A 20205-nucleotide genomic window follows, 5' to 3' on the forward strand; every position below is an offset into this window, starting at 1 on the left:
TCCTCCTGTCTGGTTTTCTCTTCATCCCTACTATACTGATGTATAATTGACAAATAAAATGGTATATATTTAAGGTGTACACTGTGGTGATTTGACATACATATATTTTAAAATGATTACCATAATCAAGTTAGTTAATCCACACCCATTATCTTAAATAGTTAACAATCTTGTGTGTAGTGAGAACGTTTAAGATCTACTCCCTTCTGGCCATTGGTATCAACAAACACAAAGAAAGATCTACTCCCCAATAAATTTCAAGTGTACAATGCATCATTATTAACTATAGTCACCATGCAGTACATTAGATCTCTAGAACTTCGTCATCTTAGAACTGAAAATTTGTACCCTTTGACCAACATTGCCTGATTTTCTCCACTGCCCTCCATCCCCTGGCAACCATCATTTTACCCTCTGTTTCTATGGATTGACTTTTTAAGATTCTACATATAAGTAGAATTGTACAGTACTTGTAATTCTCTATAGGACTTATTATATTTCACTTAGTATAATGCCCTCCGGATTCATCCATGTTGTGCAAATGACAGGATTTCATTTTGTTATGGCTGAATAATACTCCATTGTATATACATAGTACATTTTCTTTATCTTTCGTCTATTGGCCAATACTTGTTTCCATGTTTTCACTATTGTGAATAATGGTCCAATAAGTATGGAAGTGCAGATATCTGTTCTAGATAGTGATTTCATTTTCTTTTGGTATATACCCAGAAGTAGGATTGCTGGATCATATGATAGTTTTATTTTTATTTATTTGTTAATTAATTAATTTATTTAGAGATGGAGTCTCATTCTGTCGGCAGGCTGGAGTGCAATGGCGTGATCTCAGCTCACTGCAACCTCTGCCTCCCAGGTTCAAGCAATTCTCCTGCCTCAACCTCTCAAGTAGCTGGAACTACAGGTGCATGCCACCATGCCCAGCTAATTTTTCTATTTTTAGTAGAGATGGGGTTTTGGCATGTTGGCCAGGATGGTCTCGATCTCTTGACCTTGTGATCCACCTGCCTCTGCCTCCCAAAGTGCTGGGATTACGGGTGTGAGCCACCACGCCCTGCCAGATAGTTTTATTTTTAGTCTTTTGAGGAACTTCCATACTGTTTTCCATAATAGCTGCACTAATTTATATCCCCACCAACAGAGCACAAAGGTTCCCTTTTATCTACATCCTTACCAATACTTGTTAGCTTTTGTCTTTTTTAATAATAGCTATTCTAACAGGTGTGTGGGTAGTATCTCATTGCAGTTTTGATTTGAATTTCCCTAATGATTAGTCATGTTGAACACATTTTCATGTATCTGTTGGCCATTTGTATGTTTTCTTTGGAAAAATGTCTATTCAGGTTCTTTGACCATTTGTAAATCGAATTATTTGTTTTTTTTTTATTGCTGTTGAGTTGTACAAATTTCTTACATCAAGCTTGTCCAACCTGTAGCCTGCAGACCACAGGTGGCCCAGGATGGCTTTGAATGCAGTCCAACACAAATTCGTAAACTTTCTTAAAACATTATGAGATTTTTTAGCTCATTAGCTGTTGTTAATGTTAGTGTACTTTATGTGTGGCCCAAGACAATTCTTCTTCCAATGTGGCCCAGAGAAGCTAAAAGATTGGACACCCCTGTCTTACAGATTTTGAATATTAACCCCTCATAGATATATAGTTTGCAAATATTTTCTTCCATTCTGTAGACTGCTTTTCCATTTTTTGATTGTTTCCACTGCTGTGCAGAAGCTTTTTATTTTGATGCAATCCTATTTGTGTGTTTCTGCTTTTGTTTCCTGGTTTTCTTTTTTAAAATGAAATTGAATATTTTATTTCTTATTTTGCTGCAAAGCTGTTGCTTCACTGTATAAAAATAGCAACAGGAAATGTACTATCTTGAACAATTAAGATAGTGTTGTTCTTCATCTGACACTGTACATCCACTGAAAAAAAGTTCTCTACTCCCAATTACTTCCAATGGAAAGATGATTTAGTATTTTGACCCACATCCAGATATTGATATAAACAAGCTACAGTATTATATTAGGTTTAAGACAACAATGGTATCCTTGAATTACATAATATTAATAACTAGGTTTTGCCATAATTTCATGAATTCTGAATATTAGAGCCTAGTCTAAAAATCATAGGGTATTGTGAAAAAGAAGCATATTGTATTTATCCACAATCATTAGAAAATTTTTGTTTGTTTGTTGTTTTTTGAGATGGAGTCTTGCTCTGTCGCCCAGGCAGGAGTGCAGTGGCATGATCTCAGCTCACTGCAACCTCTGCCTGCTGGTTTCAAGTGATTCTCCTGCCTCAGACTCCTGAGTAGCTGGGATTACAGGCATGTGCCACCATACCTGGCTAATTTTTGTATTTGTAGTAGAGATAGGGTTTCAGCAAATTGGCCAGGCTGGTCTCAAACTCCTGCCCTCAGGTGATCTGCCTGCCTTGGCCTCCCAAAGTGCTGGGATTACAAGCATGAGCTGTAGTTCATCTAGTTCTGAAGAGTTACCGAGTGTCATTGTGATCATCCAATCATCTTCATAACAAGATTTGTGTTGCGGGAAGTCAGGGACCCTGAACGGAGGGACCGGCTGGAACTGAGGCAGAAGAACATAAACTATGAAGATTTCATGGACATTTATCAGTTCCCAGAATTAATACTTTTATAATTTCTTATGCCTGCCTTTACTGCAATCTCTGAACATAAATTGTGAAGATTTCATGGACATTTATCAGTTCCCAAAACTAATACTTTTATAATTTTTTATGTCTGTCTTTACTTTAATCTCTTAATCACGTTATCTTTGTAAGCTGAGAATGTACATCACCTCAGGACCACTATTGTACAAATTGATTGTAAAACGTGTGTTTGAACAATATGAAATCAGTGTACCTTGAAAAAGAACAGAATAACAGCGATTTTCAGGGAACAAGGGAATATAACCATAAGGTCTGACTCCCTGCAGGGTCAGGCACAATAGAGCCATATTTTTCTTCTTGCAGGGAGCCTATAAACAGATGTGTGAGTAGGAGAGATATCGCTGAATTCTTTTCCCAGCAAGGAATATTAAGAATTAATACCCTGGGGAAGGAATGCATTCCTTGGGGGAGGTCTATAAACGGCCACTTTGGGAATGTCTGTCTTATGCACTTGAGATAAGGACTGAAATAAGCCCTGGTCTCCTGCAGTACCCTCAGGCTTACTAGGATTGGGAAATTCCAGCCTGGTAAATTCTAGTCAGACTGGTTCTCTGCTCTCTAATGCTGTTTCCTGTTAAGATGTTTATCCAGACGATATGTGCACAGTGGGACATAGACCCTCATCAGCACAGCAGGGCATAGACCCCCAGCAGTAATTCTGATTTTGCCCTTGCCTTGTGATCTTTATTGCCCTTTGAAGCATGTGATCTCTGTGACCTACTCCCTGCACATATATCCCCACCCCTTTTAAAATCCCTAATAAAAACTTGCTGGTTTTGCGACCTGGGGTCGTCACGGTCCTACCAATATGTGATGTTACCCCTGGAGGCCCAGCTGTAAAATTTCTCTCTTTGTACTCTTTCTCTTTATTTCTTAGACCAGCCAACACTTAGGGAAAATAGAAAAGAACCTACATTGAAATACTAGGAGCTGGTTCCCCCAATAGATTTGTTGACAACTCTGGATTTTCTTCAAGGGATTCTGATAAAGGAGAAAAGAGTTCATTAGTAGCTTTCATACTTTCCAAAGCACCAAACTCATCTTGTTTGTTCAATTTTGTCCCAACTTCAGGCCGACTACAGTAAACAACAGCTCCCAAAGATCTCTGTGCAAATTGCTGATTCGCACTGTTACAATACCATTTTCTGTTATTATGCATTCATGTTTCTCTGTGAATTTATGCAGTGAGAGCAGAACATGTCTAGAAGTCACCCACCCTCAGCCACCAGAGCCTCTGCAGGCAAGGCCCAGCAGGTGCTGAGGGTGCATGCAGGCTACATACCACTGCCTGCAAACTCCACGCCACTCTCAGTGCCATGTTCACAGGAGCTTTTCTTCTTATATCTATTAAAAAAATAATTCTCCAGAAAAATGGCAAGTGGCTTTTTTCCTATTTTTCTTTCTATGAATTTTATGGTTTTAGGCCTTACATTTAAGTCTTTGATACATTTTAAATTAATTTTCATGAGTGGTGGAAGATAAGGTTTCAATTTCATTCTTTTACATGTGGATATCCAGTTTTTCCAACACCATTTACTGAGGAAACTGTCCTTTCTTATTTTGTTTTCATCTTGGCACCCCTGTCAAATAGTAGTTGACTGTATACCTGGGAGTTTATTTATAAAATTATTACTAAATAATCACTTAAAGTAGTTAACTATTTTTAATTATTAAGAAATAACATTATTACATAATTATTTAAAATAATAATTATTTTAAAAATTTCCAAAACTGTCAAAAAGAATAAACTACTTAGGAATAAATTTAACCAAAGAGGTGAAAAATCAGTACACTGAAAATTATAAAACACTGATGAAGGAAATTTAAGACACAAAGCAATGAAAAGATATCCTATGTTTATGTGTTGAAATAATTAATGTTAAAATGTTCATACTGGAGTAATATTGGCAAGCTAACCTACACTAGAAGCCTTTAGTGCTCATCTGCACACAAGGAAAAAAGCCTGACTAAAAAACTACATCTTGATGAGAATAGCTAAAAGAGGGCACCAGAGTACAGCAAAGGAGAAGCAGAAACCCTGTAGAGCACAGAAACCCAGGATGGTCTCAGAGAATGGAAGGAAACACCTTGGCTCTGCCACCTCATCCCCTAGTTATGATCAGGTCAGAACCAGGAAGGATTTCTTACTGCAGAGAAAAGGTAAGCAAGAGGCCCTCAGCAGCCTCTATCACCACATTGGACACCTATAGTCCTCACCACTGGAAACTCCTGCAGTTGTCACAGGTGCAAAGCCCACCTGAGGGAGCTTCTTGGAGTTCACATGACTGTGCTCCTCCCAAAGGAGTTGACACTGTGCCCCATTCATCATGGCTGATGGGGCTGCTGTACTGCAGCATCTTGGACTTGGAACCACTGCTGGAGGGTGTCCTGCTCTACATGTAAGAGGCTATGGCACACTTCTGTCTCTGAGACTTTGTTGCCATTGAACCACCCCTGTTTGGTGGAATACTATCCCTGAGCTGAGTTACTGCTATGCCCTAAACTGTGGGACTAATCTGTGGCAGAGCTGCATTATCTACCCCTCCCAGTTGCTGCTGTGCCCTGCTCCTAGGGGCATGAGCTGAAGCAGCACACTACCTCCCAGGGAAATAGTGTGTTGGCCACCTAAAGCACTTGCAACACCCTGTGCCTGAGCTGACATGAGAGCGTGTCTCCTGGGGAAGTGGTATCTTGGCTGCCCAGAGGAATCATTCTCCTGAGTCTGTTCTGAAACAGCACTCTGTCTCCTAGGGAATTAGTGCCCTGGCCACCCAGAGCAGCCATGACCCCTGGGCCAGTATTGAAGCAATATATTGCCTCTTGGGGAATTGGTATTTTGGCTGAGGCACGCATAGTCATCATTGATGTTGACTGCAGCCAAAGAAGCTGCACAGAGGCTATGCCGCTGCATCTATTGGGAAGTAGAGTCACCACACCCTTCCCAATGGGTACACTAAGACCCATCTGCAAATGAAAGCCTTTCCTATTAAAGCCACTCTGTAATATTCAGAGGTGGTGAATGATCCACCAGAAAAAGAGACGTCAAAGCAGGGACACAAGAAACATGAAAAAGCAAGAAAACATGATACCACTAAAGAAACACAATAATTCTGTAGTAACTAACCCCAGAGAAAAGACTAAGCAGACAGCCTACAGAATGGGAGAAAACATTTGCCAAATATGCATCTTACAAAGGTCTAATATGCATAATCTATAAGGAACTTACACAATTCAACAAGCAAAAAACAATCCTACTAAAATGGGCAAAGAACACGAACAGACACTTCTGAAAAGAAGATATGCATGTGGCCAAAAAATATATGAAAAAATGCACATCATCACTAATCATTAGAGAAATGCAAATCAAAACCACAGTGAGATACCATCTCATGCCAATCAGAATGGTTGTTACTAAAAAGACAAAAAAATAACTGACGTTGATGAGGCTGTGGAGAAAAGGAAACATTCTACTGGTGAAAATGTAAATAGCGTGGCCTCTGTGGAAAGCAGTTTGTAGATTTCTCAAAGAGCTTAAAACTACTATTTAACTCAGTAAGCCCATTACTGAGTATATACCCAAGAGAAAACAAATCATTCTATCATAAAGTCACATGCACTCATATGCTCATTGCAGCCTTATTTACAATAGCATAAACATGGAATCAACCTAAATGCCCATCATCCGTGGACTAGATTTTTAAAAATGTGGTCCATATACACCATGGGGTACTACACGGCCAGATAAATGAAATCATGTCTCCAGACACCTCATATAGGAGCATTCTGGCTGGCATCGGGTCAGTGCCCCTCTGGGACAGAGCTCTCAGAGGAAGGAGCAGACTGCCATCTTTGCTATTCTGCAGCCTCCACTCGTGACATCTCCAGGGGTGGGAGGGAAACAGATTAATAGGGTCTGGAGTGGACCCCCAGCAAATTGTAGCAACCCTAGGAAACAGGGGCATGACTGCTAAAAGAAAAACAAACAGAAGGCAACAACAACAACATTAACAAAAAAGACCCCACAAAACCCCCATCCAAAGGTCAGCAGCCTCAAAGATCAAAGGTAGATAAACCCAGGAAAATGAGAAAGAATCAATGCAAAAACACTGAAAACTCAAGAAATCAGAGTGCCTAAATGATCGCAACATGTCTCCAGCAAGGGCACAGAACTGAGCTGAGGGCTAGGATGAATGAATTGACTCAAGTGGGCTTCAGAAGATGGATAATAATGAGCTTGACTGAGCTAAAGGGGTATGTTCTAATTCATTGCAAAGAAGCTAATAATGATAAAAAATTACATGAGCTGTTAACCAAAGTAACCAGTTTAGAGAGGAACACAAATGACTCAATGGAGCTGAAAAACACAACATGAGAATTTCACAATGCAAACACAAGTATCAATAGCTGTATAGACCAAGTTGATGGAAGTATATCAGAGCTTGAAGATGATCCTGTGGAAATAAGGCAGGCAGATAAGATTAGAGAAAAAAGTGAGAAGAAACAAACAAAACCTCTGACAACTATGGGATCGAGTTAAAAGACTGAACCTACAACTGATAGGGATACCTGAAAGACACAGGGAGAATAAAACCAAGTTGGAAAACACACTTCAGGATATCATCCAGGAGAACTTCCTCTACCTAACAAGACAGGCCAACATGCAAATTCAGGAAATACAGAGAACCCCAGTAAGATACTCCACAAGAAGATCAACCCAAAGACACATAATCATCAGATTCTCCAACATAGAAATGAAGGAAAATATGTTAAGGGTAGCCAGAGAGAAAGGCCAAGTCACCTATAACGGGAAGCCCATCAGACTAACAGCAGACCTCTCAGTAGAAATCCTAGAAGCCAGGAGAGATTGGGGGCCAATATTCAGCATTATTAAAGAGAAGAATTTCCAACTGAGAATTTCATATTCAGCAATACCAAACTTTATAAACGAAGGAAAAATAAAATCCTTTTCAGACAAGCAAATGCTGAGGAAATTCATCACCACCAGGCCTGCCTTGTGAGAGATCCTGAAGGAAGCATTAAACATGGAAAGGAAAAAGCATTACCAGCCACTACAAAAACACACTGAAGTACACAGACCAATGACACTATGAGGCAACTACATAAACAAGTCTGCAAAATAACCAGTTAACATCATGATGACAGGATGAAATTCACACATAACAGTATTAACTTTAAATGTAAATGGGCTAAATGACCCAATCAAAAGACACAGAATGGTAAGCTATTCTGTGCTGTATTCCGTTGGTGTGCTGTATTCAAGAGACCCATCTAACATGCAAAGACACGTATAGACTCAAAATAAAAGAATGGAGAAAAATTTACCAAGGAAATGGGAAACGGAAAAAAACAGGGGTTGTAATCCTAGTTTCTGACAAAACAGACTTCAAACCAACAAAGATCAAAAGAGACAAAGAAGGGCATTACATAATAGTAAAGGGGTCAATTCAACAAGAAGAGCTAACTATCCCAAACATATATGCACCCAATATAGAGCATCCAGATTCATAAAACAAGTTCTTAGAGACCTACAAAGAGACTTAGACTCCCACACAATAATAGTGGGAGACTTTAACACCCCACTGTCAATATTAGATCAACAAGGCAGAAAATTAACAAAGGTATTCAGGATCTGAACTCAGTTCTGGATCAAGAGGAACTGATAGATATCTACAGGACTCTCCATCCCAAAACAATAGAATATAAATTATTCTCAGCGCCACATGGCACTTACTGTAAAATTGATCACATAATTGGAAGTAAATTACTCCTCAGCAAATGCAAAAGAACTGAAATAGTGACAGTCTCTCAGACCACAGCACAATCAAATTAGAACTAAAGATTAAGAAACTCACTCAAAACCACACAACTACATGGAAATTGAGCAACCTGCTCCTGAATGACTCTTGGGTAAATAATGACATTAAGATGGAAATCAAAAAGTTCTTTGAAACCAATGAGAACAAAGAGACAACCTACCAGGATCTGCGATGCAGCTAAAGCAGTATTCAGAGGGAAATTCGTAGCACTAAATGCCCACATCAAATAGATAGAAAGATCTAAAATTGACACTCTAACATCACAACTAAAAGAACTATAAAACCAAGAGCAAACAAACCTCAAAGCTTGAAGACAAGAAATAACCAAGATTAGAGTGGAACCGAAGCAGATAGAGACACAAAAAACTGTTCAAAAAATCAAGGAATCCAGGAGGTTTTTTTTTTTTTGAAAAAATTAATAAAATAGACTGCTAGCTAGACTAATAAAGAAGGTAAGAGAGAAGAATCAAATAGACACAATAAAAATAATAAAGGGGATGTCACCACTGAAACCAAAGAAATACAAACAACCATCAGAGAATATTATAAACACCTCTATGCAAATAAACTAGAAAATCTACAAGAAATGGATAAATTCTTGGATACATACACCCTCCCAAGACTGAACCAGGAAGAAGTTGAATCCCTGAATAGACCAATAACAAGCTCTGAAATTGAGCAGTAATACATAGCCTACAAACCAAAAAAAGCCCAGGACCAGATGGATTTACAGCTGAATTCTACCAGAGGTATAAACAGGAGTTGGTACCATTTCTTCTGAAACTATTCCAATTGAAAAGGAGGGACTCCTACCTAACTCATTCTATGAGGCCAGCATCATCCTGATACCAAAGCCTGGCAGAGATACAACAGAAAAAGAAAACTTCAGGGCAATATCCCTGATGAACATTGATGCAAAAATTCTCAATAAAATACTGGCAAACTGAATCCACCAGCACATCAAAAAGTTTATCCACCACGATCAAATTGGCTTCATTCCCAGGATGCAAGGTTGGTTCAACATACACAAATCAATAAACATAATTCATCACATCAACAGATCTAAAGACAAAAAACATATGATTGTCTTGATATATGCAGAAACGGCCGTCTATAAATTTCAACATTCCTTCACGTTAAAAACTCTCAGTAAACTAGGTATTGAAGGAGCATACCTCAAACTTATAAGAGTTATTTCTGACAAACCCACAACCAATATCCTACAGAATGAGCAAAAGCTGGAAGCCTCCCCCTTGAAAACTGGCACAAGACAAGGATGTCCATTCTCACCATTCCTGTTCAACATATATTGAAAGTTCTGGCCAGGACAATCAGGCAAAATAAAGAAATAAAGAGTATTCAAATAGGAAGAGAGGAAGTCAAACTGCCTTTGTTTGCAGGTGACATGATCCCATATTCAGAAAACCCCATTGTCTCAGTCCAAAAGCTTCTTAAGCTGATAAGTAACTTCAGCATAGTCTCAGGATCCAAAATCAATGTGCCAAAATCACAAGCATTTCTTTTTTTTCTAAATCATACTTTATGTTCTAGGGTACATGTGCACAACGTGCAGGTTTGTTACATAGGTACACATGTGCCATGTTGGTTTGCTGCACCCATTTACTCGTCATTTACATTAGGTATTTCTCGTAATGCTACGCCTTCCCCTGCCCCCAACCCCACAACAGGCCCGAGGGTGTGATTTCCCCACCCTGTGTCCAAGTGTTCTCATTGTTCAGTTCCCACCTATGAGTGAGAACATGCAATGTTTGGATTTCTGTCCTTGTGATAGTTTGCTCAGAAGGATGGTTTCCAGCTGCATCCATGTCCCTGCAAAGGACATGAACTCATCCTTTTTTATGGTTGCGTAGTATTCCATGGTGTATAGGTGCCACATTTTCTTAATCCAGTCTATGATTGATGAACATTCAGGATGGTTCCAAGTTTTTGCTATTGTGAATAGTGCTGCAATAAACATACATGTGTGTGTGTCTTTATGGTAACATGATTTATAATCCTTTGGGTATATACCCAGTAATAGGATGGCTGGTTCAATGGTATTTCTAGTTCTAGATCCTTGAGGAATCACCACACTGTCTTCCACAATGGTTGAACTAGTTTACATTCCCACCATCAGTGTAAAAGCATTCCTATTTCTCCATATCCTTTCCAGCATCTGTTGCTTCCTGACTTTTTAATAATTTCCATTCTAACTGGTGTGAGATGGTATCTCATTGTGGTTTTTATTTGCATTTCTCTGATGACTAATGATGATGAGCATTTTTTCATGTGCCTGTTGGATGCATAAATGTCTTATTTTGAGAAGTGCCTGTTCATATCCTTTGCCCACTTTTTGATGGGGTTGTTTGTTTTTTTCTTGTAAATTTGTTTGAGTTCTTTGTATATTCTGCATATTAGCCCTTTGTCAGATGGGCAGATTGCAAACATATTCTCCCATTCTGTAGGTTGCCTATTCACTCTGATGGTAGTTTCTTGTGCTGTGCAGAAGCTCTTTAGTTTAATTAGATCCCATTTGTCAGTTTTGGCTTTTGTTGCCATTGCTTTTTGTGTTTTAGTCATGAAGTGTTTGCCCATACCTATGTCCTGAATGGTATTGCCTAGGTTTTCTTCTAGGGCTTTTATGGTTTTAGGTCTAACATTTAGGTTTTTAATACATCTTGAATTAATTTTTGTATAAGGTGTAAGGAAGGGATCCAGTTTCAGCTTTCTACATATGACTAGTCAGTTTTCCCAGTACCACTTATTAAATAGGGAATCCTTTCCCCATTTCTTGTTTTTGTCAGGTTTGTCAAAGATCAGGTAGTTGTAGATGGGTAGTGTTATTTCTGAGGTCTCTATTCTTTTCCATTGGTCTATATCTCTGTGTTGGTACCAGTATCATGCTGTTTTGGTTGTAGTATAATTTGAAGTCAGGTAGCGTGATGCCTCCAGCTTTGTTCTTTTTGCTTAGGATCGTCTTGGCAATGTGGGCTCTCTTTTTTTGGTTCCATAAGAATTTTAAAGTAGTTTTTTCCAATTCTGTGAAGAAAGTCATTGGTAGTTTGATGGGGATGGCATTGAATCTGTAAGTTACCTTGGGCAGTGTGGTGATTTTCATATTGATTCTTCCTATCCATGAGCATGGAATGTTCTTCTATTTGTTTGTGTCCTCTTTTATTTTGCTGAGCAGTGGTTTGTAGTTCTCCTTGAAGAGGTCTGTCACATTTCTTGTAAGTTGTATTCTTAGGTATTTTGTTCTCTTTGAAGCAATTGTGAATGGGAGTTCACTCATGATTTGGCTCTCTGTTTGTCTGTTATTGGTGTATAGGAATGCTAAAATCACAAGCATTTCTATACACCAACAACGGGCAAGCAGAGAGCCAAATCATGAGTGAACTCCCATTCACAGTTGTTACAATAAGTATAAGCTACCTAGGAGTACAGCTAACAAGGGAAGTGAGGGACCTCTTCAAGGAGAACTACAAACCACTTCTCAAGGGAATCAGAGAGGACACAAACAAATGAAAAATCATTCCATGCTCATGGATGAAAAGAATAAATATTGTGAAAATGGCCATACTGCCCAAAGTAATTTATAGATTCAATGCTATTCTCATTATTCACAGAATTGGACAAAATTACTTTAAAGTTATCATGGAACCAAAGAAAGAACCCACATTGCCAAGACAATCCTAAGCAAAAAGAACAAAGCTGGAGGCATCATGCTACCTCACTTCAAAGTATACTACAAGGCTACAGCAAGCAAAACACCATGGTACTGTTACAAAAACAGATATATAGACCAATGGAAAAGAATAGAGACCTCAGAAATAACACCACACATCTACAACTATCTGATCTTCAACAATCCTGACAAACTAATCAATGGGGAAAGGATTTCCTATTTAATAGGTGCTGCTGGGAGAACTGGCTAGCCATAAGCAGAAAATTGAAACTAGACCCCTTCCTTATACCTTACACAAAAATTAACTCAAGATGGATTAAAGACTTAAATGTAAAGCCCAAAACTATAAAAACCCTAGAAGAAATTCTAAGCAATACCATTCAGGAACATAGGCATGGGCAAAGATTTCATGACAAACTTGCCTAAAGCAATTGCAACAAAATAAAAGTTGACAAATGGGATCTAATTAAACTAAAGAGCTTTTGCACAGCAAAAGAAACTATCTTCAGAGTGAACAGACAACCTACACAGTGGTAGAAAATTTTTGCAATCTATCCATCTGACAAAGGCCTCATATCTAGAATATACAAGGGACTTAAACAAATTTACAAGAAAAAAACACATGGCTGCATTAAACCCCATGGGCAAAGGACATGAACAGACATTTCTCAAAAGAAGACATTCATGCAGGCAACAAATATTTCAAAACAAGCTCAACATCACGGATCGTTAGAGAAATGCAAATCAAAACCACAGTGTGATACCATCTTATGCCAGTCAGAATGCAATTATTAGAAAGTCAAGAAACAACAGATTCTGGCAAGCCTGTGGAAAAATAAAAATGCTTTTACACTGTTGGTGGGAGTGTAAATTAGTTCAACCATTGTGGAAGATGGTGTGGCAATTCCTCAAAGAACTAGAACCAGAAATACCATTTGACCCAGCAATCACATTGCTGGATATATACCCAAAGGAATAGAAATCATTCTGTTACAAAGATACATGCATGTGTATGTTCATTGCAGCACTATTTACAATAGTAAAGACATGGAATCAACCCAAATGCCCATCAGAGGTAGACTGGATAAAGAACATGTGGTACATATACACTGTGGAATACTATGCAGCCATAAAAATGAATGAGTTTATGTCATTTGCAGGGCCATGGATGGAGCTGGAAGACATTATCCTCGGCAAATGAATGCAAAAACAGAATACCAAATGCCACATGTTCTCACTTAAAAGTGGGAAAAGAACAATGAGAACATATGGACACAGAGGGTGGAACAACACACACTGTGGCCTGTTGGGAAGTGGGGTGGGGGAGGTAGAGCATTAGGAAAAATAGCTAATGCATGCTGGGCTTAATACCTAGGTGATGGGTTGATAGGTACAGCAAACCACCATGGCACACATTTACCTATGTAACAAACCTGCACATCCTGTACATGTACCCTGGAACTTAAAATAAAAATAAAAATGAAAAAAAGCACGTCACAAAGAAGAAAAACTCCACCAAATGGATAGTGGAACTGATTAACAATTTTAAGTAAGTTTTAGGACACAAAGCAACAGGAAAAATCAGTAGCATTTCTCTTCACCAATAATGCCCAGGCTGAGTCGAATCAAGAACACAACCCTATTTACAATAGCCACAAAGAGAATAAAATACCAGGGAATACAGCCAAACAAGGATGTGAAAGATTTTTACAAGAAAATCTACAATACACCACTGAAAGAAATCAGAGATGATGCAAATAAATGGAAAAACATCATGCTCATGAAGTGAAAGAATCAATATCATTTAGATGGTCATACTGGCCAAAGCAATTTACAGATTCAATGCTATTCCTATCAAACTATCAACATTATTCTTCACAGAATTAGAAAACACTATTATAAAATTCATATGGAAACAAAGAAGAGTCTCAATAGCCAAAGCAATTCTAAGTAAAAAGAACATAGGAAGAGGCATAACCCCACCTGACTTCAAATTATATTGTAAGACTACAGTAACCAAAACAGCATGATACTGGTACGAAAACAGACCCATAGACAAATGGAACAGAAAAGAAAACTCAGAAATAAAGCTACATATCTACAACAAACTGAACTTCACCAAGGCTGACAAAAACAAGCGATGGGGAGAGGACTCCCTATTCAATAAATCGTGCTAAGATTGTTGGCTGGGCATACACAGAAGAATGAAACTTGACTCTTACCTTTCACCATATGGAAAAATTAATTTAAGATGGATTAAAGATTTAAATATAAGTCTTCAAACTATATCCTAGAAGAAAATCTAGAAAATACTCAGCATCTTGGCAAAGGATTTATGGCTAACTCCCCTAAAGCGGTTGCAACAAAAACAAAAATTGTCAAGTGGAACCTAATTAAACTAAAGAACTTTGGTACAGCAAAAGAAGTGATAAATAGACTAAACAGAAAACATACAGAGTGGGACAAAATATTCACAAACTATGCATCTGAGAAGGGTCTAATATCCAAAATCTACACGGAACTTAAATCTCTAAGCAAAGCATAAATGACCCCATTAAAAAGTGGGCAAAAGATATGATCAGAGACTTCTCCAAAGAAGACATACAAGTGGCCAAAAATATGAAAAAATGCTCATCATCACCAATCATCAGAGAAATACAAATCAAAACCACAATGACATACCATCTCACACGAGTCAGAATGGGTATTACTAAAAAGTCAAAAAACAACAGATGCTGGTGAGGCTGTGGAGAAAAGGGAACACGTAAACTCTGCTGGTGGGAATGTAGCTTAGTTCAGCCGCTGTGGAAAGCAGTTTGAAGATTTCTCAAAGAACTTAAAACAGAGCTACCATTCAATGCAGAAATTCCATTAAAGTATATATCCAAAGGAATACAGATTATTACATCAAAAAGGCACATGTACTCATATTTTCATTGCTGTGCTAGTCACCATTGCAAGGACATGGAATCAACCTAGGTGCCCATCAGTGGTGGATTGTATTAAAAAAATGTGGTACATATGCAACATGGAACACTACATAGCCATGAAAAAAAAAAAAAAAAGGAATCATGTCCTTTGTAGCCACATGGGTGGAGTTGGAGACCAAAATCCTAAGGGAATTAACACCAGATCAGGAAACCAAATACTGCACGTCCTCACTTATGAGTGGGAGTTACACACTGAGCACACATGGATATAAATATGAAAACAATAGACACAGTGGACTACTAGTTGGGAGAGGGAGGACAGGGGCAAGGTTTGAAAAACTATCTTTTAGGTACTGTGCTCACTAGCTGGGTCCAATATACTCAATGAACAATCCTACACATGTACCCGCTGTATCTAAAATAAAAGCTGAAATATAAAGAAAAAACAAAGGACCTTAATATTTACATAAAAATTAAAAAGAGACACTTTTCTTGGGTAAAAATAGCTTATACTGCTGATGTTAATGAAGTTCTTTTTTGATAAAAATATTATATATAATTTATGTGTTATGTATTTATGAAAATAATAACCTGTTATTGACTCAAAGCTTTAATCAGAATCTCACATGGGCCACTGGCCTGTAAGAGTTTAATAATTATTTATCTAGATTGATTTCAACTTCCCAACTACTCAACTCCACTACTCCAAAACCCTGATAAGGGTTAAGGGAAAACAAAATCATTTAGGGTTACCCAAATGAGCTGTCCCACTTCTAGTAATAGTGAAGTAGCTTGTTGTAGACCAACTCTTGCACAAAGAATAAGTAACAGGACAAAGTCAACTTCCCAAGCACTGGGGAGGTATCATGGCACTGAGGGCTTGGGGCACATGAGACTACAGATGTGACCAGTATGGATCCATGAACAATAAACTGCCACTTTTTGCTCCTTCAATTTATGGATCTACATAATCTCTAGAATCTTGATATAATCCCAGGGACAGAGGATAGTTCCAAGAATGACTTCCAAGGAATTTCTTGTTAGCCAGGGGTAATACGAACCACCACCACCAACAAAAAACCTAATACTTTGAAAATAACGAGATGCTATATGTCTTGTGTATTTGAGGATATATATACACATATATGTGTATATACATTATTTTAATTTAAAAATAAACTTTACTGTTGAAAATGCAAACTTGGCGAGGGCAGAAAGATCACAGACAAGGCTGCCACTTCACACCTGGAGGGTTGCATGGTGGCGGGTTAAAGGCGCTCCTCACTTCCTAGACAGTGCGGCCACTGAGCAGAGGGTCTCCTCACTTCCCAGGTGGTGGGGCAGCCAGGCAGGTATTTGAGGGTATTTTATGCTAATTTGTGTGGACCTCATATCTGAGTCTAAACATCTCCTAGGGGCAATGTTTGTCACCAACGATCGATGTAATTGTTTTTATCTCAATTCAGATACAAGAGAATCAAGTTGTGACTACTTAGTTCAATCATGGACACCCGTTTTCAAAAGAACAACCCAACACTACTTTTAGGAAAAGGATTTGGTTCATAATTTTAATTCACCTCTCACATCTCCTTTAAAAGAGATCAGGCCAAAATAACAATTTTCACTTTATCTCTGTCTACTAGTATAATAGCATATGCTTTTATTTTCAATCTCTACTAGTTCCCATCTTCTCCATTGCTTGTTTTTGCATTTCTCCCTGGACAGGCTCAAATAGCTTACGTTTGTCTGGAGATGTGACCTGAGCCTGCACACAATTCTGCTTTTGCTCTGATTTAGCAGTCTTTCTCTTGATTTTGTGTTATATTATATTTTATGTTGATATATCTCTTCCTTTTGCCTTTGCTCCTACCATTTCAGCACTCTTGATTCAAAGGCATGACACTGTAATCTAGAAATTTATACAGGACAAAGAAGTGGAAAGAAGCAAAGAGAATGGAGCTCAGGTTGCTAATGGTCAAGACCAGAACGTGATTAGGGGAGCATAAATAGGAGACAGATGAGAAACAAAGGGGTCTTTAAACTACTTTACTTCCAGATAGCTAAGGAGGATGTATTCTTTTACTGGACCACCAAGTGACTCAATCCTTGCGTGTGTGTTTGTCTCTAAGGGGAACTGGAAACGAACGTTGATGTCTTATAACCAGTTCTTCCCCCTTGCCCTTTAATGATCAAATGCATCTCAAATTAACCATTGGGGAAGTTTTCTGAGCTTTTATCCTGTTTCTCCATGTGTATTTCATTATTCGCTATAGCTATAACTATCTTGTCACTTAAAAAAATCCCTGTTCAGTTTAAAACCATTGTTGAGAGTTTTTATGGAGGCTAAATTATGAAGGCATGTTTGGTTACAACTTTAGCCATTAGTGATTGAACTCAATCTCCAGCCCTTTTTCTTCCCTGGACGAGTGGGGCTGAAAGTTTCCATCCTCTAGTCACGCGGTTGGTTCCTCTGGCAACCAGCCCCCATCCTGGAGCTGTCTTGGGAAACATCAAGAGTTACCTCATGAGCATAGACACTAGGCTTGGTTAAAAGGTCTTGTTATGAATAATAAAAGACACTCTTTTCATCTTAATTTTTTTTTTAATGTTCAGCTAGGTAATTATTGTTGATTTTTTTCTTTCGTCTTTATTGCCCTCGAGCTGTTTCAGAAACTGGCAACAAAAAACAAATAGATAGCATAGGCTGTTTTGTGCACCTTTATTACTCTAGAACATGGTTGACAAGCTGAGGACAAAACCCAAATATTATAATCAAAGATGCTCTTATCATTTCTATCAACCAGGAAGTTTTAGGGTTTCAGAAGCTCTGTGATAAACAACAATGAAATATGCATGTTTCTTATAATATCACAAGTTCAATATTCATAGTAGATTTTCTTGTATTCAACACTGCTCACTTGAGAATGTGGAGATGCTTGTGATGTTAATAGAATGGTCTACATTTTAGAGACTGTTTGTGAATGATGAGGTATCTCAAAGCCCTTGGGTAATGATTGGAGGAAACCAAAATAAACTTCTCTAAGATAACTGCATATTGTTGAGCTGAAAAAGGTGGCAATGTGGGAGAACATTCTTCCCCTCCTTCTGCTTGCCTGTTGGCAGAACAATTTACAAAGACGAAGGTCTTCCTGCCCTCCTTTCTACTTTTCCCAGCTAAGGATTAGCTCCTTTATGATACTTGTAAAAGGATTTAGAAGCACACTTTACTCTTCCTGTAAAAATACCTTCCAGTATTTCATTTCTTTTTGGAATCCTGAAGATATTCTCTTCTTTGTCTTTTCACTATCATCCTAAAGGAAGTAGCTGAAGCCACGTTAATATAGAGAGTTTATTTGGGCCAAGGTTGAGAACAGCTACTTCGGAAAACACTTCCAAGTTGCCTTGGGACGTGGCCTAGAGAACAAAGGAGGTCGGGTGTGGTGGCTCACGTCTGTAATCCCAGCACTTTGGGAGGCCGAGGCGGGCGGATCACCTGAGGTTGAGAGTTCGAGACCAGCCTGACCAACATGGAGAAACCCCATCTCTGTTAAAAATACAAAATTAGCCGGGCATGGTGGCACATGCCTGTAATCCTAGCTACTCGGGAGGCTAAGGCAGGAGAATCGCTTGAACCTGGGAGGTGGAGGTTGCAGTGAGCTGAGATCACGTCATTGCACTCCAGCCTGGGCAACAAGAGTGAAACTCTGTCTCAAAAAAAAAAAAAAAAAAAAAAAAAAAAAAAAAGAGAGAGAGAACAAAGGAAAGACTGAAGATTTTAAAGAAAAAAGAATGAATCTGCAAAATCACAGAACCATCCCAAATGCTCATCAATCAATGAGTGGATAAAGAAACTGTGGTATAGATATACAATAGAATGCTACTCAGTCATAAGAAGGAATGTTTTAACAGCATTTGCACTGACCTGGATGAGATTGGAGACTATTATTCTAAGTGAAGTAACTCAGGAATGGAGAACCAAACATCATATGTTCTCAATGATTTGCAGAGCTAAGCTACGATGACGCAAAAGGCATACGAATGGTACAATGGACTTTGGGGACTTGTGGGGAAGAGTGGGAGGGGCACGAAGGATAAAAGACTACAGATATGGTGCAGGGTATACTGCTTGGGTGATGGGTGCCCAAAAATCTCACAAATCACCACTAAAGACCTTACTCATGTAACCAAATACCACCTGTACCCCAATAACTTATGGAAAAATAAAAATTAAAAAAAGAATGAATCAGGAGAGGGAGTGATTTGAAAAGTTACTCATCAGTAAATTATCATTGGTTTACAGAAACCACATTGATTAGTAATTGGCTATACACCGTTAAACTGTAGGGTTCAGTTAGTCTAGAATCCACATAGCAAATGGCTTCAAGAGGTAAATTTAGCTTAAGGTGGGAGTGAGGCACGACTCCTGTCATGTCTCTCTCATGAGTCCACTCTGGACTTGATAGTTTCAAGGCACTCACATCCTTAAACAAAGTTTTTTGTTTGTTTGTTTTCTTTCTCACCACTCCATAAGATTTATGGCTCTTTGTTAACATACTATTTAAGCAAGGTCTGTAAGCCACTGCCTTGAAAGAGATAAATACATTTGAACTGAGTTCTCTCCTGAGTGATGGGTATAGCACACATTGATAAACTGCTGTTTTTTCTCTTGTTTCTCTGACTTTTGTTTTCAGGAGAGTGTCTCTACTAAGAATCTATGAGGATAAGAAAACAAATCATATTTTCTGTGCTACAATATAAAATTCATGAAGCCTGTTTCTGATTTTATATCACTTCAGGCTCCCTTTTACCTAATCAGGGAGATTACAATATATCACTGTCATCTGCCCAGTATTAGTCTGAATACAATAAGAATCTTTCATCACCTTTGCAGAGTGATTTCAGAATGTTTCATTTTGCAATCATATTCCTTAACAATGTTCATGGGTTTTGTTATTTACTATCTTACCCTTCATATCTAAACCATATCCATTCAATCAGACTTTTGCTTACTTCCTAGGACACTGTTCAACACAGGGATTAAG

Source organism: Macaca thibetana, chromosome 11 (genome assembly GCF_024542745.1).
Source record: "Macaca thibetana thibetana isolate TM-01 chromosome 11, ASM2454274v1, whole genome shotgun sequence".
Lineage (NCBI taxonomy): Eukaryota > Metazoa > Chordata > Mammalia > Primates > Cercopithecidae > Macaca > Macaca thibetana.